Here is a 26,887-nt window from a genome sequence, read left to right on the forward strand (position 1 = left end):
CATTCAGAAAACCACCTTCAAGTGCATCTCCAAATGTCCCCTTCTTAGGGTGATAAATGAGCTCCTAATGTTGCTGGAATTATTTGAATCCCTTTTGGCTCTTTAAACTTGCACTTACCTTGAATAATCATTGAAGTCTGGTGTAAACGGGACTCTAGCAGCCTCAATGAGGCAGAGACGAGGCAAGCAAGGGACAGGATGAAAGCCGGACAAAATTTGAGCCCCAGAAGGCCCTGGAGCAAACAAGATGCAGTCCATCAGTTGCTGAAGCCAGTTCCGTGACATCTGGGGATGAAGGGGGGGTGGGTGGCTTCTAAGTTCCCCTTCTCGGGCTACCCAAAGGGCCACATTCTCCAAGACTTTCCAGCTGAAATCCTTGTTGCTTTTCCTTCGGTCAGAGGAGAATTTGCTTGTGCGGAAAACGGAAAGGAAATGATCCCATCTTCTCTCTTTGAGCTAGCGGGCAATCTCCCTTATCTGCATTTTACATCATCCGGAAAGCAGTCCAAATTTTTCTTTCCCAACTTATCTTGTGGCCTCTCTCTCTCTCTCTCTCACTCCCTCCAGTTCTTCCAGCGTGCAACACACAAAAGGACATTTTTTGGCTGGGGATGGAATGCAGCTCCAGGGATGGCCGACAACATCCTGTAGGAAGGCTGCCAATGGGAGAGAAGGCAGCGTCTCCCAAGGGTTTCAGACAGGCAGTTCGCTGGGTGAGTTCCAGGTATCAAGGGGGTCAGCAGGTTTGCAAAATCCCAGAACTACTGAAAGCTTCAAGGTGCAGATACAGGAAATACCTCTAAGTAAAGGTATCTATTATACTGGTCTCTGGCTGTAATGAAGGTTTGGTTGGGTTGGCTGGTTGGTTGAGATGTCTCTGGGAGGGAGGAGGGAGCAATCAAATAAACGAGGGCCCCAACCACTCCACATGGAGTAGATCTAAAAAGGCAGGGGGGGGCTCTTACGGCATGGCTGCCACCATGACGTTTCTTGAGTCCCTTGCCTACAAGGTCCCCACGTTGCCTGCCTGCACCCTCCAGCAAAGTTCTGAGATTCAGGTACCCTAATCTGTTCAAGACCTAAATCTAACCAGGTCCCAATCAAAGAAACTGAATCAGAATTTTTATCCACTATAGTTTTTGAGGTTAGATATCCAAATATTATTTTCTTGAAAACTAGAAGCCCTTTTGATCTTGATTTATTTATTTTTTTCATTTTAAGCCAGGACGTTTCCAGTAAGTTTCAACATGTAATTTGGGCACAGAAGAGACATTCTCCTTATTTACGTAAAGACCTATTCACTTAAGCCCCTGAAAATCAATCTATTTGTTAAGCCCAACTTCCAACTCAGTGGTGTCCCTTTCAAGGGCTCAGTTGATACACACTTGAGCAGTAAGAACTGGCACTCCGGATGAGTTCTTCAGAAAAGGAGGATAGCTCTCTCTCTCCCCCCTCTCCCCCCACTCTCTCTCTCCCTCCCTCCCTCTCTCTCTCCAGTTTTGTAGGGTGACAGTGAGTAAATGCAGAAGTGGCATTGTTTTGGAGCTGTTCATCAGATCTACAGTGTAGGCTGTTCTACGGGCCAACGAAGACTTTCCAGGAAAATCAATTCTGCTGCTTCCAAGGCCACCAGCATTTGCTTCTGCCCAGCCTGACCAGGAAATTAGTCCACCACTTGCTTCACACCAACACCATCTCAGCCATCTCTGAAGACCCAGTGCAGGCTCACCTTACTTCGATCATATTATTGGTGCCCTTTAGCAATAACAATAGCAATAGCCCTTAGACTTATATACCGCTTCACAGTCCTTATACACTGCCCCATAGTACTTTACTAAGTACTCCCTCTCTAAGCAGTTTACAGAGGGAACTAAGCAGTTTCCTCTCTCTCCCTCTCTAATCAGTTTACAGAGTTGGCATATTGCACCCCCTCCCCCAACAATCTGGGTCTTCATTTTACCGACCTCGGAAGGATGGGAGGCTGAGTCAACCTTGAGCCAGGTAATGAAACATCTGCAAGCCAACGACCAAGCTCAGAGAGCATCAGGGACATCAGAGGAAACTATCCTCTATAGATTAGTTTGTCCTTCAGTCCAGTTTTGACCACACAAGTGAGCAAACAACTCTCCAGAAATATTCTGGTGTCGGCTTCTTCCATTGCTGGCATCAATGAAGCAGTGACGGGCTTTCAGGCTGACCAGCCACAGTCAGAAACAGACCAAACTAAAACCAGACTGTGATCACTCAGTCAAAAGCTCATTGCTGCTTCATTAATTCTCCAGAAACCTTTGCAGAGTCTCTCCATCACCTGTTAGTTGGTCCTTTTTTGGAAGCAGGGCGTAAACCTGCCACTTTCTGCTTCTGAAAGTTTGGGTGGTCCCAGAGGCAGGGTCATTCCTTCTCTCTCCTCCCGCCCACTAGATCCTTGGTTGCATCCGATGCTGAAGCCCAGTTACAGAAAGTTTGCATTGCTTCCTGGAGCGGATGTCACTAGGCTCACCTCTTTCTACATCAGGCAGTTCACAAACGGAGCCAGATTTGCTCCTAACAAGCTGAAACCTGAACCAGCTCTGCCTTCGCTCACCAAAGAAAGCCTTCCTGATAATTTAGCGCCCTGTCACATAGATTGCGATTCTTAGTTACGGATTCGGAGCATTTCATTTCACGCCCTGCGCACAGCTTCCTCTTGTAAATAATAAATCTTAAAAGGTGCCCGATTCCCAGCCAGTCTCCTCCTGCCAATTCTGTCCCCGTCAAGTCTCGGTTTGCATGTTGAGGCTGACAAATGGCGACGTTTCAACAAGAACAGAAGAGAAGATGGGGTGCCAATCATAACAAGTGAGAATGGAGGAAATTCAGAAGGTTGTGTGTTGACCTATCAAATCTTCGTTCTTACCCGTAAAACACAATATGGGTGAAATGGGTTTTCCACTGTATCATTCCAGACTCGGTTCGTCCGTGTGTGTGTGTGTGTGTGTGTGTGTGTGTGTGTGTGTGTGTGAGAGAGAGAGGGGGGGGGGAGAGAGAGAGAGAGAGAGAGAGATGCTTAGATAAAGTGAATGTTCTTCAGGAGAGAAAAAAAATGCTTTGTTTCTACATGCAGGGCCCAGGCCCCACTCCCTTCTAAAAAAAATATATTGCGGATTGAATCCAGTATGGGCTCTGCACCATTATTGAAAATGTTGATTATGCTTGAACCTGGCATTTTTATTGCTTGCTGGGTTTCTACCTCCAAGGTCCCTGCTAACTCTGTTATTCTGTTAACCAGGTTTGCTTGCACCATTGAGTTGTGCTGGCTAGGAAAAAAACCAGGATTAATGCGAGTGGAAGACAATCCGCAGTAGGAACATGATTTTAAATTGTTCAAATTGTGCTTTTGAAGTGAAATAAACATTTTAAAGGTAGCAGCGTTAATAATTCACATGATTATTTTTAAAGTCATATAATAAGGCAGCCTTTAATACACTGGGGGGAAGATGAATACAGAACAGCCCTGCAAACTCCTGCCAGCATTTAAAAATGAAAGCGTATTTTATATTAACAAATCACACACAAATGTAAACTTAAGGGACATACAGAAAGCCAGAATGAATAAAGGAAATTAAGCCAACATTATATGTAGTTAAAATATCTTAAATGGAGGAGAAACTGTGGGATCGTTGGTCTGAAAAGTAAAGATGAACGCCAATAATTTTATTTCAAGTTTTTGAGTCTCCAGAATTTAGTCCTTGAGCCCAGACCTTCCTTAAAGCCAATGGCACTTGACTTCAATCCCAATATGAGTCCAAATTGGATAGCCCCACAGAGGTTAAAAAAATCAGGACGGTGGTCATCACCAGAGCAATCAAAACCTCATTCTTTTTATCTGCAGCACAGGTACAACACAGGTAAAAGAGGAAAGCATGTCCATCTTGACATTTCTGAACCTCCAGTGAACCCCCCTGGCGCTGCATCCGTTATCCAGATAAACAAGGACTCGACACCTAATGTCCTAACTCCGCGTCGGCATCTGAGCATCCTCCAGCCAAAGGTGAAGCCCTCGCGAGCCTGCCTTTCTCTATCGCACAACCGTCCTACGTTTCCCCAAAAGAGAGCAAGCTTGTCTCCCTTTCCTTCCAGCCAGAGTTGGCTGCCTTTTGTCTAAACAAAGAGATTCTCACAGAGCTCTTCCAAGTCCTCTTTGTTGAATTATTGCTTTCTGTTCCGATTGCACAAACGGAGCCCACCCGGCGGGTTGCTCAGCCAACTTTACGAAGGATCAATCTGTACATTATGCTGAGGTGTCACAACACAGAGAGCCGGGATGTGGTAGCCCCCAAGTCCTTCTGGCTCAAACCCCATCAAACAAAGGGAATGTTCACATCCAAACCAGCCAAAATCCACCAGGATCTTACCCTCCCATGCACACCCCAGCAAAAAATAATAATAATAATAAAATAATATTAATAATGCAGAATTCTGCATTTCTAGGGATCCTGAAAAGTCCAAGTCTTCTGAAAGTTCATTCCTCATCATAAGGCAGAATTCCTCTGCTGGCATTTGGAAAAAGGTTTCTACCTTTTTCTACCTTTAAACCCAAAACGCTCCCACTCCAAGAGCTGCTCATAGACCAGGCTACCAAAGAAACTGGCCATGCGTGCCAAGATTTTAAAAATCATCTCTATGAATGGCTATTCCTATGCCTTCTTTTTGCTTGGTTCAACCTGATCCCTGGAGAAAGAACTCTCTAAGGCCAGCCTAGAGTCCTTGGTAGATGCACGGAGCTTACCCTTTGGCTGAGCTAGGTAGGACGATGGGAGTTGTAGTCTGATACCTCTAAAAGGCACCAGGCAAGTGGATTTAAGAGCTCATTCCTGGTATCTCCACTAGAGGGCAGTGCACTTTAGCTCAATGGGAAGATGCCTCTGTTGGTCCATTAGAAGATTTCCTTGTGCCAAGCAAGTGGCCAATCTCACATCCTTGTGCCTCCCAGGATTACTTCTCCTCCGGATAACCAGTCTTCCCAGCAGCCTTTCCATCTGCAAAGCCAAAGAATGTTATCGCTAAACACTCATGACTGTGGTTTCAGCAGATGTTCTAACTAGCTCAGCACCAGTTCAGCTCTGTTGCAATGTACTACAGTCCCTTGGTTTTAGCTTTACATATTCCTGGATATCAGGGCACCCTGGAATCTGAGCCGGAGAGATCACTGCTGGCTGGAATGGGAGCCCAAAGCCTGACCCAGGGAGCTGAATGCAACACCACAAGAGAAACAGGTGTGGTTTCCTCCTCAGGTGACATTTGGTGGCTGAGCCGAAGGGAAAAGCATCTAAAAAATTTTTTACAACATTTTGGTGGCGCAGCAGACTAAAGTGCTATTAAGTAGCAGCAGCTGCCTGCAATTACTGCAAGTTCAAATCTCACCAGGCTCAAGGTTGACTCAGTCTTCCATCCTTTCGAGGTAGGTAAAATGAGGACCCGGATTGTGGGGCAATAAGCTGACTTTGTATAAAAAAAGAACACCGCTTAGGGGAGGCTGAAAGGTAAAGCAATAGATGCAATTTACATAGACTTCTGCAAAGACTTTGATTCAGTGGCACATGACAAACTACTGTTAAAACTAAAATCTTATTGCATTTCCGGATCCCTGCATAAGTGGATAACTACGTTCCTGTCAAACAGGCAACAAGTAGTCAAAATAGGGAGCGTCCTATTAAACCCTGCACCTGTTAACAGTGGTGTCCCCCAAGGCAGAGTTTTAGGACCCACACTCTTTATACTTTACATAAATGACCTTTGTGATCATATTATAAGCAACTGCGTTCTCTTCACTGATGACGTAAAACTATTCAACACCTCCAACAATTCTGCTGCCCTACAAAGAGACCTTGACTATGTGTCAGAATGGTCAAACAACTCCAAATCTCAACCAACAAATGCTCTGTCTTACACATTGGCAAAAAAAAATCAGAACACCAAATACAAGTTGGGCGGATACCACTTCGTAGACAACCCTCACTCTGTCAAGGAGCTTGGAGTACTCATCTCAAACGATCTAAGCGCCAGAGCCCATTGTAACAGCATTGCCAAAAAGGCATTAAGAGTTGTTAACCTAATCTTGCAAAGCTTCTTCTCCGGTAATATTGTACTGGAAACTAGGGCATACAAAACCTTTGCTAGACCAATTCTCGAATACAGCTCATCTGCCTGGAATCCGCACTGTATATCAGACATTAATACAATTGAGCATTGCCAGAGGTATTTCACGAGAAAAGTCCTCCACTCCTCTGTTCCACCTACGGTCTGACCTAAGCGTAGTACACAAAATTGTCTGTTACAACGTCCTACCTGTCAATGACTTCTTCAGCTTCAACTGCAATAATACATGGGGAAACAATAGATACAAACTTAAAGTGAACTGCTCCAAACTCGATTGCAGAAAATATGACTTCAGCAACAGAGTGGTCAATGCCTGGAATGCACTACCTGACTGTTGTTACATCCTCAAACCCCCAAAACTTTAACCTTAGACTGTCTACTGTTGACCTCACCCCATTCCTTAGAGGTCTGTAAGGGGCATGCATAAGCGCACCAACGTGCCTACCATCCCTGTCCTACTGTCCTCATTTATTCGTATCCATTTCCTGTATTCATAATCATGTTTATACTTATATCTGTTATCTTCTACATGTTTGACAAACTAAATAAAATAAAATCAATAAATAAAATGTTCATGGAGATCTGAGCTATCCTTGGCCACTAACTTTAAAGACTTTGGACCATTCTGGAATTACGGTCACTGTCCCATAAATATCACCCATGGGGGGCGAAAGTGGGCTGAGGCTACCATGGCCTTCCTAGAGATCCTGGTCAGCACCTTGGGTTGAACATGTGGCTGCTACCCAAAATTGTTCCAAGAAGATTAGTCTCAACTCAGTTTTCACCAAGCCCACAATGGTGTGTCAGGAGCTGCCATCAAAACTCTCCTGTCCTTACATGGCCCGCGAATGCCGCGTTCTCGTCCAAGCTCAGGAGGACGGCGCTCTCTGCCACATTCAGCCTCCACCGGAAGATTCATATCTCCCCAGCCACCGCTTGAGAGTCATTACCACAGAGCTGTTATTCTACCATTTGTGTATATCATAAGGACGTCTCAAACATCTGTTTACATTTAATAGTTGAGGTAGGCTGGAGGGGAGGGTGAGAGAAAGGGCCCTCCCCTAATTACAGTTTTCGTATTTGTCTCCTTCTTCCAAGCACCAAATGAAAGAACAGATGGCTCGCCACAACCTCCAACCGAGGATGCAAGTCGCAGGGCAATATTAGTGGACTGCTGAGATGCCATTTCCACACCACATGTGGCTGAACGCCCAAGGAGGCTTCCCAGACTCAAATTCAATCCCAGGATTTGGGTCTTATAGCATCTACTCTCAAAATGAAACGGGGTTTGCAAAGAAGCTTGCTCGGACGACCTTCAAGTGTGATTGGATGGGCTGCTCACACCAGACAGCTGGAAGAGAAGAGGTTTAGGGTCTCCCCTGGGCTTCTGCACCCTCTTCTGGTCGGGCTGGGGGGTGGGGGCTCCCTCCCAGTGCAGTTCAAAAAGGGCTCTTCAGTGGGCAGGCTTATCTGGCTCCATGTTGTCTTCTTCTCTTGAAGTCTGGAAACGAGCTTTGCTTTAAACCAGAAAGACGACCTGCACAACTCAGAAATGAGCTTCCAGTACACCCAGTTTAAATTACCCAGTTAGAAGGTAATGCCTCCTTGCTCCATCTCCTTTTCCTATTTGACAGACCCAGAGAAGAATGCAACCCCTTCCGGGTAGGAGACAGGGACTTTTACTGCCAGCCATTCCGTCCTTCAGCAAACGGCTGCACAAATGCAGAAGTCTCTTTCAAGGCCAACCCCAACCTTTAGAGAAAGGCAGTCAAATCTTGGATGTTCCTTGTGCAATTATTTAGAAAGCAGAAATTTACTCGTTGGTCCCCCTGAAGGGTAAATGCAAAGCGTTCTGGCGCTTGCCAGGAAAACAGACTCTGATCAATCGATTTAACTGATGAGGGTTCAAATTCTGCAGCCCCAATTATCTTTTCTGCCTGGAAGGCTCAAATACCTGTTGTCTAACTTTGCAATACCCATTAATATCTGCGCTCGCTCTTGCTGAGCAGGGTTGCTGGAGCAGACCCCACCCCACCCCCTCCCCCCTCCCTAGCAACGAAGCAGACAAGGAGTGTTTCTTGTAAAGGAATCTTCGCCTGTCCTGCGGGCCAAGATGGGGCCTCCGCATCATCTCAGGCGCAGCCAAGGACATTGTTGGTGACAAAGAAGCCCTCCACAGGCTGCTGCTCTCTCCAGAGAGGTGGCTTCGCCCAAGATAGTTTTAAACTTTGGCTCCCTTCTGAAAGCAGAACTGGGCCTCTCCACGCAAACAGAGCTGTAAATAACCCTGAAAGCCATAAGCAGTCCAAAAGGAGGGAGATTTCTCTGTCCTGATGGGGAAACTCAGTCCAGCCTCCTTCCGCTTGCAAGCTCTTGAGGATGAGACTCAGCTGGGCCGTTCTGGAATCAGAGTTAGGAAACAGGTTGGGGCTCCGTGGGCTGAGAAGGTGCGGCAGCAATCAGGTCCCCTCGTGGCGCACGAGTACTTCTATGTGGCTTGAACGTTGTCCCTCATCCTTAGTGTTCCCAGCAATTCCATGTGCTTTGGTCCTTTCCCCCAGTGGGAGAAAAAAGGTCCCAGAAATGGATCTCAGTGAGAATGTGTAGAGAGTTGGAAAACAAACAGAAATGGTTGCTTACATAAGAAGGGCTGAAACATTTCTTAAGTCTAGAACTATGAGATAACAACTGGGTGAGACAGGCAACCCCCTAATTCACCAAAGACTAAGAAGAGGGAAGAGGTTCAGCACAAAGTGACTTGTGAGATTCTGATAGCCAATCTCAACCAGAGCGGTTTTAGCTTTCCTGGGGAGCTGATTTCCTAGTCTGATCTTCCTGCTGGGGTTGGCTAGATTACCTCCAGGACGGGAGACATCTGAGCTATGGCAACGATACATCTGCATACAAGCTCTTTCTCTGCCCCCGGAAAGCCAAACCCACCCTCCGGAGACCCCACCCGTCCAATGAGGGCAATGGAGACTTTGAGAAGTAACCCAAACTTTGGGGAAATCATTTTCAACTGGAGCTCCGTACGGACTGTTTGCGGAGTGGCACATAGTGCACGAAGGAGGCCAGAAGTGCTTGCAGATGTTTCATTACCCCCACTAGGTAACATCTGGCAGACTTTTGCTCGTTTTTTTTCAAGAGCTGTTTAGATTCCTCCCCACGGCTCACAGAGCTAAAATAAATCCATCTGCAGACGTGTTCAAAGGGAAGTTGAAATTAGTTATCACTTCGCATTTCTTTCCCTGTTTCCATTCCCAGGAAGGTAATTCCCTGGCTTGTCTTGAATGAAGACGATCATCTCAACTGCCCAAACCCTCCTGACCCAATGCTTTATTTTTATTTTTATTTATTTTTATTTTTTTGCAGAGACATCCGTGGTTTCCAAGAACTGAATAACTGCATCAATAAATAGCAACATTTTTTTCTTATCAAGGCTTTTTCCAATTGCATTCCTCCAGATAAATAAACCGCTAATCAGATGAGCTGTGCCAGAAGAGGGATTTTTTTTTTTCATGGAATAATCTTTCAGACATGACACCCCGAAGGATGCAAAATGCTGGCCAAAACCAGAGAAGGGAAGACAACTGGAGCTCTGCCTGGATGGAATAACCTCCAGTTTAAGTAGCTTTTTCTTCCTGGTTGCCTTTGGCTCCAAAACCTTATCGCCTAGCTAAACCTAACTGGCTACCACATGACTTGACATTATCGCATTAACCATATAATCCTCCGGCAGAGGACGTTGATCCCAAAGGAGCCAGGAAGAGACGAAGAGCGGAATGACAGAGAAGAACTTTCAAAATGGGCTCTCTTTAGAAGCTGGGAAAATGTTCTGGAAATATTCCCAAGGCTTCGGCTTCCAAACGTGTCGATGTTTGGCAGAGCCTGCTTGAAAACAAAACAAACTACAATTCCTCTAGATCAGGAGTCTCCAGCCTTGGCAACTTTTAAGACTTGTGGACTTCAACTCCCAGAATTCCCCAGCCCATTTCTGGGAGTTAATTCTAAGTTGCCAAGGTCAGAGATCCTTGATGGCTGGGGAATTCTGGGAGTTGAAGTCCAAGAGTCTTAAAGTTGCCAAGGTCGGAGATCCCTGGCCTAGAGCAGTGTTTCTCAGCCTTGGAAGCTTGAAGATGGGTGGACTTCAATTCCCAGAATCCCCCAGCCATCAAGGATCTCTGAGAGTTGAAGTCCACCCATCTTCAAGCTTCCAAGGTTGAGAAACACTGATCTATATCAATCTATCAATCTATATCTATCATCTCTATCATTCATCTCTCTCTCTCTCCATCTATGTATCATCTATCTATCTCATCAATCAATCTATATCTACCGTAGCTACTTACCTACCTACCTATATCTCTATCAATCAATCAATCAATCAATCTATATCAGTGTTTCTCAACCTTGGAAGCTTGAAGATGGGTGGACTTCAACTTCCAGAATCCCCCAGCCATCAAGGATCTCTGAGAGTTGAAGTCCACCCATCTTCAAGCTTCCAAGGTTGAGAAACACTGATCTATATCAATCTATCAATCTATATCTATCATCTCTATCATTCATCTCTCTCTCTCTCCATCTATCTATCTATCATCTATCTATCTCATCAATCAATCTATATCTACCGTAGCTACTTACCTACCTACCTATATCTCTATCAATCAATCAATCTATATCAGTGTTTCTCAACCTTGGAAGCTTGAAGATGGGGGGACTTCAATTCCCAGAATCCTGGGAGTTGAAGTCCACCCATCTTCAAGTTACCAAGGTTGAGAAACACTGGCCTAGAGGTTTGGGCAAGTATCAAAGTCATCAGGCTCTCGCTGCTGAAAGCTGAATCGTCCAAATATGAGCTTTCCTACACTTCCATCATCCGCCCTTATCTATTTCCTGGTCCTCGGATACCTCCAGAACAGGTCCCTTCCAAAGCCTGCCTGAAATGAAAAGACAGACCAGAAGAGCAATCCTGCCACACCTACCAGATGGAGTTGCTGCCAAAATCCAAGGGTGGGATCATGCTTGTAGAACACGGGGGAGCGCTCATCGCTCGGTTCTTCATTTCCCCCCCCTCCTTCGGAGCCATCTTCCCTGGCCACAAATCGGCAGTGAAAGTTCAGGACTCCCCAAAATGAATAAGGACGAATTGCAACCCAAATAGTATGTGGTTGTGTGCTTCTTCGGAGCCATTTTGATGCACCAGGGTTTCAGAGCACAAGTAGTCCTTGACTTACCGGCACAACAGAGCCCCGTATTTGGGTTGCTAAGCGAGACAGTTGTTAAGTGAGCATTGCCTCATTTTACGATCTTTCTCGCCACTGTCGTTAAGCGAATCCCTGCAGTTGTTAGTCACGTGGTTGTTAAGTGAATCTGGCTTCCCTTTTGATTTTGCTAGTTGGAAGGTCGCCAAGGGGGATTGCGTGACACACGTCACAAATACGAGTCAGTCGCCAAGCACCTGAATTTTGATCACATGACCCTGGGGATGTTGCAATGGTCTTACGTGTGCAAAACGGTCATAAGTCACTTTATTTCAGTGTCGTCGTAACTCCAAACAGCCACTAAACAATGCTCATAAGTTGAGGACTACCTATATAAATTGTAATTTCGGAGGATGTAGAGAAGCCGAGAGCCTCTGCTTCCTCACCCCGGTTGGTTAAGGGCTGCGAAGGAAGTGGCTGCCGGGAGCCTCTTGGAAGAAAGGAAAAGTGGGAACTGAGCAGGGCTAATGCCAGGATCCACACAGCAAATGCTTTATTTCCTGAGGCAGAGGCCCAATTTCATTTTGCTGTAAATCAAGGGCCGTAAAAATTAACTTTGAGCAGAGAGCTGTCACCAGATAGGAAATTTATTCCTATTTTCAGGTTGCCAATTTTCACTTTTCTAACTGTTTGGAACAATTCTCAGCTCAACATGGTTTGCGTTCTCTCCACATACATGGACACACACACACAAAGAATTGTGTCCCTTCTTTTGGTTCATTTCTCCTTCTTAAGAACCTTGGAAGGTAGGAAGAGAATCCCAGGCCAGTAAATAAGGGCTGGAAAAGTTTAATTTCTGTTAGATTGTTGGCTTTTATTATTCCAATAAGTAGCCTGACTTCTTTCTAAAGATGAAAAAAATAATAATTGGAATGAAATTTTAGGTCAAGGGTGTCCAACCATGGTGACTTGAGGACTTCAAGTTCAACTTCAAGCACGGCTGGCTGGAGAATTCTGGGAGTTGAAGTCCAGAAGTCTTAGAATTTGGGGACCCCTCGTTTAGGTGGATTATTAATGACAGGACCAAATATTTAAACATCTAACCTTTGGCCTCCCAAGAGCTCGCCAAAGTTATTTTCGGCATTAAATCCAAAGTACTATCAAACTCCCAAGCGGATGACTGAGAAATAATCATATGGTTTACATTAAATTTTAATTAAGTGGAAATAGAAATGAAATTTAGTTTAGTCTTGGTCCCACCCATTGCTTGTGAGTGGACAACCGCCAAGATATCAGCCAAAGACCCAGTGCAACCCCAGCTGGAAACAGTTGTGCACCTCTGAAATACTAAAAGAAGAGGGCAAGCAGTGACGGGAGCCAGCGGCAAAAGAGGAATCTCAACAGGCAGTCAGAAAGGTTTGTATTTGACAGACACAATTCAGAAAATGTGTGTGGGTTTTTTAAAGGACCCCATGGAAACCAGTAAGTCTGTTTAGAAGGCAACTGAGTATAAATTGATGCACAAATCAGAGGGGAAAAAACGTCAAGCAGGAGACAAAATGAAGACCTGCAACTTCCTTATAAGAAAAACTGTTATCATCTAAAATGGATAATTCTTGTTTTGTGGGCTCAAAATAATTCAGGAAAAGTCTTGATCTGAAGAACACAGAGATGCAGAACGGTGCCAATGTTCGTTCTGCATCTCTGTCTCTTTCAGATCTAGATTTTCCTGAATTATTTTGAGCTCATGAAACAAGAATTGTCCATTCCTGTTCACGTAAAGCATTTGGTCAGCGATTCTTCCCAGGACCAGATTTTGAGCCAAGGGCCCCAATTTGTGTCTAATATAATTCTGGAAGGCAAGAATATCTGCCTGTGTATTTATGGCCCTCTGACACATTACTAGTGATGCAATGGCTCAAGAAAAGACTAACGTGATGATTATTTATTAATACGCCTTGCCTGTTTTTGCTTAGGTGGAAGGATGAATCAGTCTCTCTCTCTCTCCTGCTTCCTTTGGTTCCCCTCAAATATGCTCACACCAGGAAATTAAGTTCCTTGCAGTTCCAGCTGCTTTTACACATTATGAAAATCCATCCTGCAGCGATAAACAGTTCCAGAATGTACAAGTCCTCTATCATTTTTAGCGCATGTCCCCAGCCAAGAGTTTAATGGCACAGCTAGGCCATGACATGTCTACGAAACTAAACCTTTGGCAAATCCCAAAAAGATTCGCAGCCAAGAGGTCCGGCTAATTTGTCCAACGGGAAATCAGTGGACATTCTTGTGAAGCCGCCTGTCTGCTGCAGTGCAGCACACAAGAGGCGGTTTCAAGCAGCAGAAACGTCCGAAGGATGTTGATATGTGTTTTGGCGCGGGGCAGCGCTCTCTCGTCTGAGAAAGGAAGCAGAAATTGGCAAGCTGGCAAGAACGACGGTTGGGCTTCTCTTGCCAAGCAGATAAGAAGAAAGTTGGGACCAAAGTGGAATTTTTCCATCTGAAAAGCCAGTAAACTGCCATGTTGCAGCTTCCCAACCTAAAGTACCATCTGGAGAAGAACGGTCTTCCACCACCAAGATACCCCAACTCACCATTCATTTGGAAGAAGGGTGTCAGTGGTATGAAGTATGGATTGCAAAAGTCTTTGGGTCAGTTCTGGCCACTACAATACAAAAAACACCTTGAGATCTTGGAAAGTGGGCAGAGAAGAGCAAGGACAGGCCTGCAACAGAAAATAGCAAGCTGACTAGCTGAAGCTCACCTGACGTTGGACTCATTTGTTTAATTAGGTTCTCAGTTTTAGGTTGTGGGTGGAGAACAGATCCCGTGTTGGGTCATATTTATAAAGAAATATGAACAATTCAATGGGCTCACTAAGTTTTAAGCACAACTATAGGTGTGTTGTTCATAAAAAAAAGATGGAGCTTTGATGGCACCATTGTGACCATATCTTGATTATTTTTGACCCCAGTCTGTGGAGAGCTTTGCTGTAAAAAGAGAACGGCACCTGAGGTGCCACCAGCCTGCTGTCTCCTTCACACTTGTCAACCCTTGGCAGACCTTCTCATGGCCCAGGGCTGGTCCCAGAGCAGATGAGGAGATGGTGCAAGGCCCTTGGCTGAATGAAAGGCCAAATGGGGGGGGATCTCTGAGGGACCCACTAAGGAGGCAGGATGAGGCCAAGGATTAAAGCTACCAGGAAGGAGAAGTGATCAGGCAGCGCCGTCTTTCGTGTTGCAAGCCTGTGGGAAAGTGAAGGGCCGTGTCATCTAAGGCGGCTGTTCTCATGTCATCGCTGGAAGAGATGAGGCGGCCCTGTGGCCAAGTTTCTGTCAGTTGCAAACCGTAGATTAATATGGCTTTTAACAGGCAGAGATGTTCTGGCCTTACTCTTCTGTAGTATAACCCAACTAAGAGGCATCTTTTGGGGAACTGACTATAGTGATGTGTAATTTAGGGCTATTAAATCAAGAAGTGTCATGAAAAATAACGCAAATGACTTATTGTTAACTTACTCCTTAAAAAAAACACCTCTCTTCTTGAATAGCCAGGAAGATTCATGCATGGAGAGGAAGATGGAAGAAGTTGGCTGAAAGCTTGACATTTTTGGGACTTGTATCTTCAGGGAGGTCCACAGGGAGTGGTCAAAGAAGAGAAGCTGGCTGGACTTCCACTTGAAGCAGCTGTTTGAGGCCTTGGGGGTGGGGGCTATGGGACTGCAGAGACCCCCTGCTCCCATCCCACCTGGACCTCCTCAGCTATTAAGAATTGGGTCCTCCCCTTTTGGTGACATCATTGTGTTGGACCTCCTGAAACCCCACCAAATGGGAGAAGACGGACTTATTCTATCACAATTGGTCCCACCATTCTACCAGTGTCCCCCATTCATGCAGAGACACAGGAGCAGAAAGCAGGATAAGGTCCCAGCTTCACAGCTGATGCAAACAAACGACAAGGCCAAATAAAGAGTTTGTTTGGAAAGAAAGTGATTTGTGACAAGAGACACATCAACTACTCAGAGCAAACCCTACAAGCCAGGCTGAGCTGGGGACCATGGGAATTAAAGTCTCACAGAGTTGGAACATGTCAGTTTTTGAAAAAGGTACTTTTAGGGATCAGCCTGCAACAAAGTGATTTTGCAATGAGCGATGCTCATTCCCAGATTTTTCAAAGTTTCTTGTCCAAAACTTTCCATCTTACTGAGGACAACAAAGGAATCACTTAGGAAACTAAACACGTCTTTCAGTTTTTTTAAAATGCGAGAAACAGAGACACAAAAACACCCCCTCCGCCCTCCCACCACCCCCTCCCCAAAGAATATTTCCGATCAAAGGATAAAATTAAGTTGGAAAAGATTTCCAATTTTGGCACTCTCCTCCTCATCTTTTCCATCTGTCCTTGAGGACTACAAGATAGCAAAACACTAGTTGGAATAAGAACAATATTTAAAACCCAATATAAATATAGTTGACATTCCCTGCGATGCCTCACTCACCGAGGCGAATGCGTTTTCATTAATCATCTCCTGCTCTTTTGCGAGGGGTATCTTATCTTGGATCGCTCCCCCTACTCACCAGAGGACCTGTCCCGGCTGCGGTTGCCCCAATAAAATATGAATTAAGCTGATAAATATTTAACTGATGGACACAAAGCATGCGTCCCGGATTTCTGCTGCACACTGCAGCCTGCCTTTCCTTGACCTTTCCCCTCCGTTCTGCCTAGGAAATTCCAGCAGGCAAGAAATTCAGCCAGAGGGTCAATCTCAACAGCCAGCCTTTGCACCCAAAGGCTACGACGTATTTCTGAGATGGTCCAGAGGAAGACAATCCTAGACCTCCAATTTCGGAAAGCCCAAGATCCTGAAAAGGGTTATTAATCCATCTGCGTCTCAATCGCCTCTCAGCACATCCATGTTCTACATGCAGAAGACCGAATGGCTTGCTTCCTAGATCTCAAGGGGTTCCCTGAGATGTGGGTGGTCATTGGGATCTTGGCGAGAAGCCTTACGAAAGGAGACTCTTGCTTTACGCGCTAGGCACGGCCTCAAGCTTTTCTCTCACGTTTCTAGGGTCCAAGGGGAGAGAGTGTGCCATTGAAACTGTCAAAACATTGCAATAATTATTATAAACTGTTATGCCACAGACTATCAGCAGCCCCCCGTTAAAGCAAACATAGGAAATGATCTTACAAGCAAGCCGAAACCTGTTTTTAATATTCACCTCATTTCAGAGGAGAGGCTCTTCCTTCTCTCTTGGCTTTGAAAAATACAAGTCCTCAGCATGTCTCTCTCCAAGCTCACTCAGTGAGTCAAGTTTGGAGGGGCAACACAGAATACAGGTAGTCCTTGACTTATGACCACCATTGAGCCTAAAATTTCTGAGGCTAAGCCAGACAGTTGTTGGCTGCAGTTGTTAAGTTAGTAACATGGTTGTTAAGTGACTCTGGCTTCGGACAGGTCTGGAGAGCAAGTATAGAAAGGAAGAGGGGACGATCAAGGACAGTTTCAAAGCCAGGGGGAAGGGGGAAGGGGGAGCCAGCGTGGCAAGGATGAAGAACCACCTGCCTCCAATGACCAAAAGGTCTTGTGCAAGAAAGGATCAGAAGCTGCTTTATCTTAGCCTTGAAGTTGATGACCATCTTTGAAGAAAGTGCTTCAATGACCCTCTAAAAGGATGCAAATGTCCAGCTGTCTGCAAGGAATATAAATCCTTCCATTCCCCACCATTCAGTCAGAGCTGAAGAAGCTTCTTGGATGAGAAGCAAAACGTCTTCAAAAAAAACAACAAGAAAGTCCAGTTTCCTTCTGAAAAAGCACCTTTGGGACAACCATGACCTGGATGGCTGAGAATCTCTACAGACTTTTAAAGATTTGGAAATTGGATACAAAACTGTAGCATGCACATCTTTCATAGATTTGGAGCCTACAGTGCTTCTCAGCAGGCGACCAAGGAGATATTTCTAAGAAATTCTGTTATGAATATTTTAAGACACATGGACAATGGCTCATCTGACATCTGTAAGGAAACTAGAACAACGGCTCAACATTCCAGAGCATTTATGGGACTAGCAGATGTTCTGCAGGTCTGCAACTGATGGGTTGAAGCAGTTTCTTCTGGACTTCCTGTGTTCACACATCAGCGTGGATGCTACCTGATTTCCCAAAATGCCTAAGCATGGCGGAGAAAGGTTTGAAACAGGCTGACTGGCCAGCCTGAGCCAAAAACCTTTCATCCACCTATTTCTGCTGCTGTCAACTTCTAAGATTTCTTCAGGGAACAATCAAGTCCTCCTAAAGTTTCATCAATATTTGGTTGGCTATTCTGGTAACAGCCAATCAGGATTGTCGTTAATTCTGTTGGGTAACAGATTCCCAAGCATTATTCAGTGGAGAAAAATCAGATTCCCATCTATCTGAGAGTCCTTGACTTATCTGCACCCCCTCCACGAATTTTGGAGCCTGCCTCTTGAAGATGAAATGGAAATGATCCTTTGGTCACTTAAGAGGCTGCAAATGAAATACATAACAAATTAAGTCGATCTGTCACTGTCAGCTGAAGTTCATCCTCAGAGGGCATGCATTCCAATTTCAGCAGTCCATCAAGAGAAGCAGAGAGATTTATTTCCACGCATACTGCAAAAAAAATATTAAAAAATAGACCTTCGTGCTTACAATGGAGAAACAGAAATAGCATTGCCAGTTAGAGGGGAGATTGGGGGAGGCACATTGGCTGCCCTCAACGTCCTCTGATGGAAGAGATCATGGAGTTCAACCTTTCAAAAGGTGGGAAGTGTCCCAATGTAGGAGAATAAAGAATAGGCTCCATCTTGACCAACCTCAGTTAATAAGCAAAAATTAAAATAGGAAGCTATTTTTCGCTCGAAGTTCCGAGCTGTGCCAGTTTTGCTTTTCATTTACAGGCTTAAGAGTAGCATAAATATAATTCTTCATTGGAGAAAAATGTTTGTAAGGAGTCTTGTAATTTCACAGAAGCACCGTCTTCAACTTGTTGGCCAGAGAAGTTGGCTGCAGAGACCACCATTTTTTACTCTATCATATCAGCAACAACTTAATAAATGTTAGGTCCTTTCTCATGGTTCTGGAAAGGAAGACACAACATCTCCATTTTTCTTTGCTACTTATTTTATTTTTAGATATATTCTTGGGAATGAAGCTATTAGGGTGAAAATTTGCTCCCCAAGGACCGGTTTCTTTGGGAAAATAATATGTTGTTGCCTCCCAGCAGATTACCTTCTGGTATTCATGGTTGGTTGGATCCTGTGATTCAGACAGCCAGATGTCATTCCACAACAGGGAAAAAGTCCTAACAGCATTTTGTCAGTAGTGCAAGAGACCGGTGCCATTAAACCTTAAACTCATGCCTAGGTACGTGAGTCTTTATGATAATCAATAAAAGAGAATATTTGTAGCTCAGGATTGACCTGTGTGGTCCTTGTGCTCTCTTTGGTGGTTTACTTGCAGACATTTCCCGGCTCAACCAAGGAAAATCATCGGTGCTAGAAGACACATTTCCAGTAGATAGTTCAGAGAATTCCAGGCTTAAGGTCCTTTGGCTGCCTGCTGCAAAACCAGATGGAGACCTGAACGTAGCACTTCTATCAACTTTTGAACTGCGCTGGGAAGGGAATCCAAAGTCTGGAGTCTCATTAGTACCAGGTTCAACTTCAAAAGAAATATTTCATCCTAAATCACGCCAACTCAGCAGAATAACAAAACGATGGAAAGGGAAATTCACCTAAGCTTTTCTTTTTAAAAAATGCCTAAGAGGTTGTTAACCATAACCTGCCAACATTTGACTTCGGCAATGAAAACATTTCCAAGGCAAGCCCTCTGGCTAATCAATAATACATCCATAAAAATGTCTTTCTTCCCCACAAGGAGCAAGGAGAGGGACAGATCGGGATGAGCAGAATTGATCTCTGTCTGATTTTGATTTGCAGACTTTGGGTACTGCCTGTATCTGTCCATACTTGGCTCTCCAGTTGCTGTCTCAGCCTTGAACTCTTCGCCTGCCCAACAACGGAGTTCAACTCTCTTGTTTAAGAAAACCTTGACAAGATGCCAATAGCATCATGGCGAGAGCTGGGGGATTAATATCGCAAGGTCCTTTGGGAAGGGAGATATTTCTTCTGCCTTCCATCAACTGGGGATGTCAAGAGAGGAGAAGATGGGCTTGGTTCGGTTACATGAGTGAATATTTGGACGCGGCCGCTATGGGGGAAGCAGCGCGCAGAGAGGGGGAACCAGCAGATTCCAATAAAGTTGCACAAGAAAATGAATCGGCAGCCAAGCGAGAAGAATCAATTTCATCTGCTCGGTATTTTTGACATTGCAAAAGGGTCCAAGCCTTCCCCTTTCCCTTTGAAGACCCCACCCTGGGCCCTGTCCTTGTGCCAAGGTCTAAAGCAGCTTCACGAACATCAGGGAACAGAGCCAAAACATTTATACCCATGCCTGCCATATTTCTCATGGGGTAAAGCAAGGAATGACGTCAAAGTCGTCTGCTTGTAAGACCCTGCAGCTGAGCGATCTTCAACTCGAGTTTTTCATCTTAAAGGAGAGAAGAACGGGATTGCACGATGTTCCTTTGCAAGGAGATTTTTTTTCATTTTAAGAGGGCTGCGTTGAACTTAAAGCTTTGCACCCTTGGCAGAGTGTCTCATCTATTTTACAAGCCAAATCAGGCTCAGAGCTGAATTAAGGGTGGCTACTGTTTTACCATCACGGAAAGAGAGAACGCCCAGTAATGGAGTGAAATCATAGAGATCACCAGGAAGAGAGATGCGTTACAGTCTTTGACAAAGAAGAACAGACATATTTCCAACAGGGATTTCAACAGAGACGAGGAGATAAAAGTCAGAAGCTGTAATCCCTGAGGCCAGGGGAACTGCTGAGTGGGGAACTTGTGAGGGCAAGGAAAGAGCCGGGTGCCAAACACATGGCCACCTGCTGTTGCAGAACCCGGTGGAAATCAGATGCATTAATGCAAGAGCAGGCTGAGATTAGAGATATTCAGGAACAGTCAGGATCATTGCAAGGATTCTAAACAACAGCCAAGGTATCCTGAGCCATCCTTGAAATCAGTGGTGGAGATCTAGTTATCTTTGCTTTCATGGGAATCAACTGGGCTTGGCTTCCATCCGTTAGGCCAATGTTTCTCAACCTTCTCAAAGAAGTGGCCTTCAACTCCCAGAATGTCCAGCCTGGCCTTGGAACAAAGTCAGGAACCTCTCCAGATTCAGGTTCTCCAACTCAACATTTTTTCATGCTGGGCGGGATCTAGGCCCTTAGTCAAGTACAGGTTGGTCTTGGGCTCTAAGGACATATACCAGTCGTGGCTGGCACATACTTTTCTAAAAGACACGGTCGATTTCCAGACAACCCATGGTAGGGACATTACTAGCGAAACCAAAGGCAGCATTTCCAAACTGGGTTGCTGAAATGGATAATGTGCGAAAAATATCTCTGTCACCAAAGTCACTCATCAAACCATGCATGTTTACATAGGATAATGTATAACTCGAACATTAGGCAGCAGGCTACTAGGGCAAAACTTGGATAAATGAACCATGACTTAGCCTTTTCCATCTCTGCAACTCATGGCCATTATTTATGGGGGAGCACAGACATTGGCAATATCCGCTTATTTCTGGAAAGCAAGAAATTAAAAATATATGTATTGAAGAGTGCCAGATCCTCCAACACCAACCATGCAGAAAAGGGCTGAGAGATTTGCTGTTTTCAGTCTCCACATTTTGTGTCCAAGCTGATCAAGTGTTTGGCTTTGTAGAGAGAGGAGGAAGGTAAATATCCTGACAAACCCACATAATTAAGTCCTCCCCAGCAGTGTTTACACTGACCTTTTTATAAGCCTTGCGCTCTGAGCCAAAGAACGGAGCCAGCCCAAGGAGGATGTGGAAACACAACCCAGCTCACTCCAAGAGGTTTGACGAGCCTCAATAAAAATGATATCTAATCAAAAACACCTCAAGTGTGACTGGAGCTGGATTAGCTGGGATGGAGAACCACAACCTTGAGGATAGTTTTCTAGGCTGCGACGTCCAGAGACTAGCCCAGGGGTTCAATCGAAGGAAATCAATTACAGCAACGGAGGTGCCAGAGAAGAGGCAACAGAGCATGACCAGTGAATCCGGGCAGTCACACAAACAAACAGACACATAACTTCGGCAGAATTGCTAGGATGAACAAATTTAACCATGCAACTCTATTGCGTGGCCCAGTTGCCAGCACGTTTTGTATAAGAGCCAGAAATGTGGCTTGCATCTATGGAAGCAGCCAGAATCGTGTGAGCAAATGTGTGAGGCCTAGTTTGACTTGGAAAGGTTGTGCATCCAAAATTCAGCACCAAAGGATTGCGCTAAACTATCCCACGAGGCATCCTACAGTCCTAGAGTCTTCAGGCTTGGTGCCCTTCCGCAGGTTTCCAACCTACACGGTCCTGAGCTTTCGTTTGCCAGTTGGGTCCGCCATATTTGCTGATGTGGTTGATCCATCTTGCTTTAGGTCTCTTTCGTGGAAGCTTTTGATCAAGTGAAATCCATTCAAGGACTGCCTTGGTCTACCGGCCATCAGTTCTTGCTATGAGACCAGCCCGTTTCCATTTCAATTCTTTCACTCTCTTGATGATATTGTATACTTTTGCTTGTTCTCTAATCCATGTGCAGGTCTTTCTATCTTGTCTTGTAATACCAAGCATGTATCTTTCCATGGCTCTTTATGTCCCTCATAGCTTTTGTTTACACACACACACCATCTTCCTCGCCTATCCTGATCCACATCAGGGGGCGAGTGGTGTTTTATCAACTGTTAATACACTACGCAGAGGCTCATTTGCATGCCACATAATCATTAGGCACGCTCTTTAATATGATCCCTACCCCATGCCATTGATAAAAAGCCATTCAATCTGCTGAGACTTTCCACCATGACTAATCCATGAAATGGATTCATTTCGCCTTCTCCGTATGTACACAAGCTTCAGGGGGAGGAAAGGAGAGAGAGAGAGAGAGAATGCGTGCAAAAAATGCATAACTAAATAAATATTTGGGAAGAGGACCAGGATAATTGGGAAAGCCTCATTACTTACAGAGCTGTCTGCTAACGCTTGATTGTTGAAAGTCTGTCTAACACCACACGCACACCCACAAAAGCTGTTGGCGTTCCCACTTTGCAAACGAAGGACAATGGCATGGAAACGTTGGCCATTAAAGGATTTTTCGTCTATAGTTCCTACAGAAGCTTGTGGGGATGGAGGCTGCAGAGCCTTATGTGGTTTGATTTTGACTTAAGACGGTAGATCAATCCAGCCACTGAAGTTCACAAATCATAAATTACAACTTCTCAATCTTGGCCCCTTGAAGATGTGTGGACTTCAACTCTCAGAATTCCCCAGCCCAGAGCAACAATAAAATTCTAAATCCGACATCTTCAAGGGGACAAGGTTGAGAAACTCTGGTTTATAATAAATGGATTTAAGGTGCAAATGGATTTACAAATGGATTTAAGGTGCAAATGGTGACAACAAATGTCAGAGAATTAAGAAGCCGAGAATCAGACCAAACACATCAAATAAGTAGAATATACCCCATGTAGAAATTCCCTACTTTTTCCTGAGAATGATGAGGATATGATGTATACACTTATGCTCATTTTTGTTCTTTTCCCATTTCAACATGGTAGGTAATTGTGTTATTGACTTTCATCATTTACACCAGAGGAGGCTACCCCCCAAATTTAAGGGCTCCTATGTGTCTTGGGTGTGTGTGCTCAGAGAGACCCCAATCCTTCCCTATGTCCATTGGGTGTTACATCTGACCATTGTGGAGTGCCCCACAAGCCACAGCTCGGAGGCGTAGCTTGGTGCAATGTGCAAGCTCACATCAACTGGGTTAAACTGACTCTGCATTCTGGCTTGTTGACTTAAGAATTAACAGCCAATTTGTATCATCACTGCAGATGGGAAAGCTTTTAAGTTTTGGGAACGCATCTGCTGTATTTCTGAGCTCCGTTTCATTTCCATCTGGATGGAGAATAACACAAACATTGCATTGTAAATAAAACTAAGAGCTTCTAAAATCATTTGGAAACATTTTACATCTCCATGACGGAAACAGACGCTTCTCTTGAATCTTTTCCTGCGTGTTCCCCCCTCCCCCCCAAGGAAGACCACACCGAAGGAAGCCACCCCAACCATCAATCTACCTGCTTCGGTGCTGCCTCCCCCCCTCCCCCTGAAACATCCTGCCGAAATGAATAATTTTGAGGAAGGGGTGGGAGGGAGATATTTAGGCTCGGAAAATGTGACTGTCCTTTTGGTCTGTCTCAAAGCTTTGTAATGGAAAACAGGCGCTTAACGCAAGCAACATGGAGAATAGAGAAGGGAAATCAAAACCAGGCACCACAGAAAGAGAGATGCTGAATCTTGAAAACAACAATTATGGGAAATGGGCAGAACTTGGTACAATCAGATATCAGGAGAGGCGCAAGTGGCAACTGGAAATTTTTTGGGGGGGAGGGGGAAAATTTTGGGGGGAGTGGGGGGAGGGGTCGGTGGGGAGAATTCTACCATGAAAACCCGTGTTTCCCTCTGGAAAAATATCGCGGGAGAGACAAAAAGTGATGAAAGGGTTCTGCCTTATCAAGCCAAAGCAGCATCTAATGGCCCACTTTGGTTCCATATCAGGAAAACAAACATCTGTAAAAAGCCCAAATGCAGGCGAATCTGGGGAACTGGCCCAGAGATCCTCAGTACCTTCACTTTCACTACAGATTTCCAGTACGAGATCCTGCAAGATCTTGACTCTTAAATGACTAAAATGGTCAAAGAAAACCACCGGCATCGTAGACACATTAGCACAAGCCTATTTATTTCTTGTGATGGACGCTGCTTCCTCAAACCAGGAGGGGGGGGCTTAAAACAACACCCCCTCTTTCTGCTTAGTCTCCCAGGTTCCTGATCCTTCAGTAGGTTTTTAACCTGCCCATTTTCCGGTCTCCCTTGGCAGTTATAAGGATTGTCCAAATAATCCTTCGCTCTGGCTGAATATGCAAGAGAGAGAGAGAGTGGTTTGGGGGGGAAATAGTGCCCCGAGATTAAACTCCATCAAATGAGACAAAACAGGACAGTTTGCAGAATGAAATTGCTTTAAATGCTGCTGAAACTGAAACCCCGATAGTTCCGAAAGAGACCCCTGGAAATGGACAGTTCAGAAATGAAAGCATCAATGCACTCAAGAGACACACTGATAACTAAGTCTTGGTGCACGTGACTGGAGGTGTGTGTGTGTCGGAGAGGAGGACGGAGGGAGATGCTTAACACCCTTTTCTTCTATAGGATGATGAGCAAAATTTCCCTCCCTCTCTGGCACTTCTTTGGACGGCACACACACGCCCATCTCCATCACTTCCCCCCACCCCCCACCCCACGGCTGATGCCTTTCTATCATCTCCCCTTCCGAGGAGATGCCGGATCATAAGCAGAAGACTTCACTCCAGAGAACTGCAGCTGCCTTTCCCCCAAAATCAAATCCATCCAAAACTTTGTGGAGAGATGGCCTGGATACTCACAGATTAGGGGGCTTTGCTTTCATTCCACTGTCTTTCTTTCTTTCTTTTTAAATTCTCGGCAGGTGTCAAAGGACTGGGGTACCAGAGGGTAAGAGTGTTTGTACAGAGGGCAAGGGGATTAAAGTTTTGTCCTGGAGCCACGGATGCCACAGTCTCCGCTTTGAAAGCTGTTTCTCCATCGCTGGAGAGGCCCACCAGCTGCAAAAGAGAGCCGCACGTTTTTGGCTTCTTTTGCAATGCTACTTCAGAGACTGACACGTTTCCTACTCACCGGAGTCGGAAGTGATGGCATTACATATCTCTTTCCTCAGTGGTGCCGCAGCCCTCGGTGCGCCTTCGGCAGACTTCCTTTGACACGGGAGCCGAGTGCGGCGAGGAGGGTTGTGACGTCCGCCTGCATCTCTCTCTCCGCTCTCAGCTGGAAGGTCTCAAGTTCCAGAATTGGGATTCCCTTCCTCTTCGCACATGTTTAACCCTCCTTGGGCTGGAAGCAAACAGGAAACACCCTCTGACGGTTTCCAAGGAGGAGGAGGAACCGCTCGGGGAGAAAGGACCAAGATATTTCTGCTTTGTGGATTCGGCTCTCCAAGAGAAACTGTTAGTTTCTCCATGGTTGGATTAACACAGCACATTTCATGGGGTTACTGAATTAACCCATCTTCTGCATTCATATATTAAATCGGACCGCTACAGGACCAAATCAGCTTTGTTCTCAAGTTACATCATAAGTAGCCCAAAACCCAAGGTTAGCATTTTATACAAATTTAGCTTCGGGCTCCTGACCTGAGAGAAACTGGGTTGTAGGAACAAGTCCGAAAGGCTTCCCAGAGAAGGAAAACATGGGAGTTCTTTGAGCAAACTTTCCAATTCAGCGACAGAGTTGCAGGTCCCACCAAGGTGGGAAAAACATATATATTTTCCCTCATGGATGTGTTACTGTAATTCAGGGGTCTCCAAACTTGGCAACTTTAAGACTTGTGGACTTCAACCCCCAGAATTCCCCAGCCAGTCTTACTGGTAACTTGGTTACCTGGTTTATACAATATGGGCAGGACAGTAGAAGATTTCCCAATGCTGGACAACAAACCCACCAAAGTCCATCTCAGCCTGGTCTGTTCTGGATCCATTTCAGGAAAAGAGAGAGAAGCTTAATTTCAAAACAGAGAAATTTATTTCTTTCCCTTTCCAAAAAATGGAATGATTAATCACAGATTAAGAAAAAAAGCGGAGGTGCCTTGGAAAGAGAGAGAAAATGCCAGATGACCAGGTTCTGCCGTAACTTTCTGAATCTTGCATGACATCAGGGAATTTAAAGATGGCCACCCTGTTTTTAACTGTTTCCAGGATTCTGGGATAGCTTTTTCGAAGTTTTTTCCAGGTGATGTTTTAGGGAACGTGTATTGTGTCTTGATTAAGTTAAGACTGGTATTCTTGATGGTCAGGTACACCATGGTTTTCACACAACTAGCAATCTACAACAGTTCATTTAGTAACCGTTCAAAGCTACAACATCACTTAAAAAAGGGACTTATGACCATATTTCACACTTACGACAGTTGCAGCATCCCCAAGGTCACGTGACCAAAATTCAGACAGTTGGCAACTGACTCACATTTATGACAGTTGCATTATCCCAGGATCAGGTAACCCCCTTTCGTGACCAAAGTCAACGAAGAAGCCAGATTCACTTAACAACCGTGTTCCTAACTTAACAACTGCAATGACTCACTTAAGAACTGTGGCAAGAAAGGTCATAAAACGGGGCAAAGTTCCCTTAACAAATGTCTCGCTTAGCAACAGAAGTTTTGGGCTCAGTTGCGGCTGCAAGTTGAAGGCCACAGAGAAAACCATGTCTCACCTCCATTTTAAAGAAGAGGATTTTGAGTCCTGGGGGAAAAGGGTGACGTCCCAGATCAAACAGGAAGCTGGAAAGCTGGCAGAT

The 26,887-nt window shown here is 45.1% G+C and overlaps 1 protein-coding gene across 1 annotated transcript in view; it reads right to left on the bottom strand.

Moving 5' to 3' along the window:
* Nucleotides 1–25,471, bottom strand: part of ZNF469 (zinc finger protein 469) — a 154,792-nt gene extending 129,321 nt beyond the window's left edge. The window contains exon 1 of the transcript XR_015729597.1: nucleotides 25,217–25,471. The gene's annotated coding sequence lies outside the window, so the exon portion shown is untranslated. The remainder of the gene's footprint in view (nucleotides 1–25,216) is intronic.
* Nucleotides 25,472–26,887: the final 1,416 nt, after the last annotated feature.

Source organism: Pantherophis guttatus, chromosome 11, assembly GCF_059756535.1.
Source record: "Pantherophis guttatus breed Tessera chromosome 11, ASM5975653v1, whole genome shotgun sequence".
In the NCBI taxonomy this organism is placed as follows: domain Eukaryota; kingdom Metazoa; phylum Chordata; class Lepidosauria; order Squamata; family Colubridae; genus Pantherophis; species Pantherophis guttatus.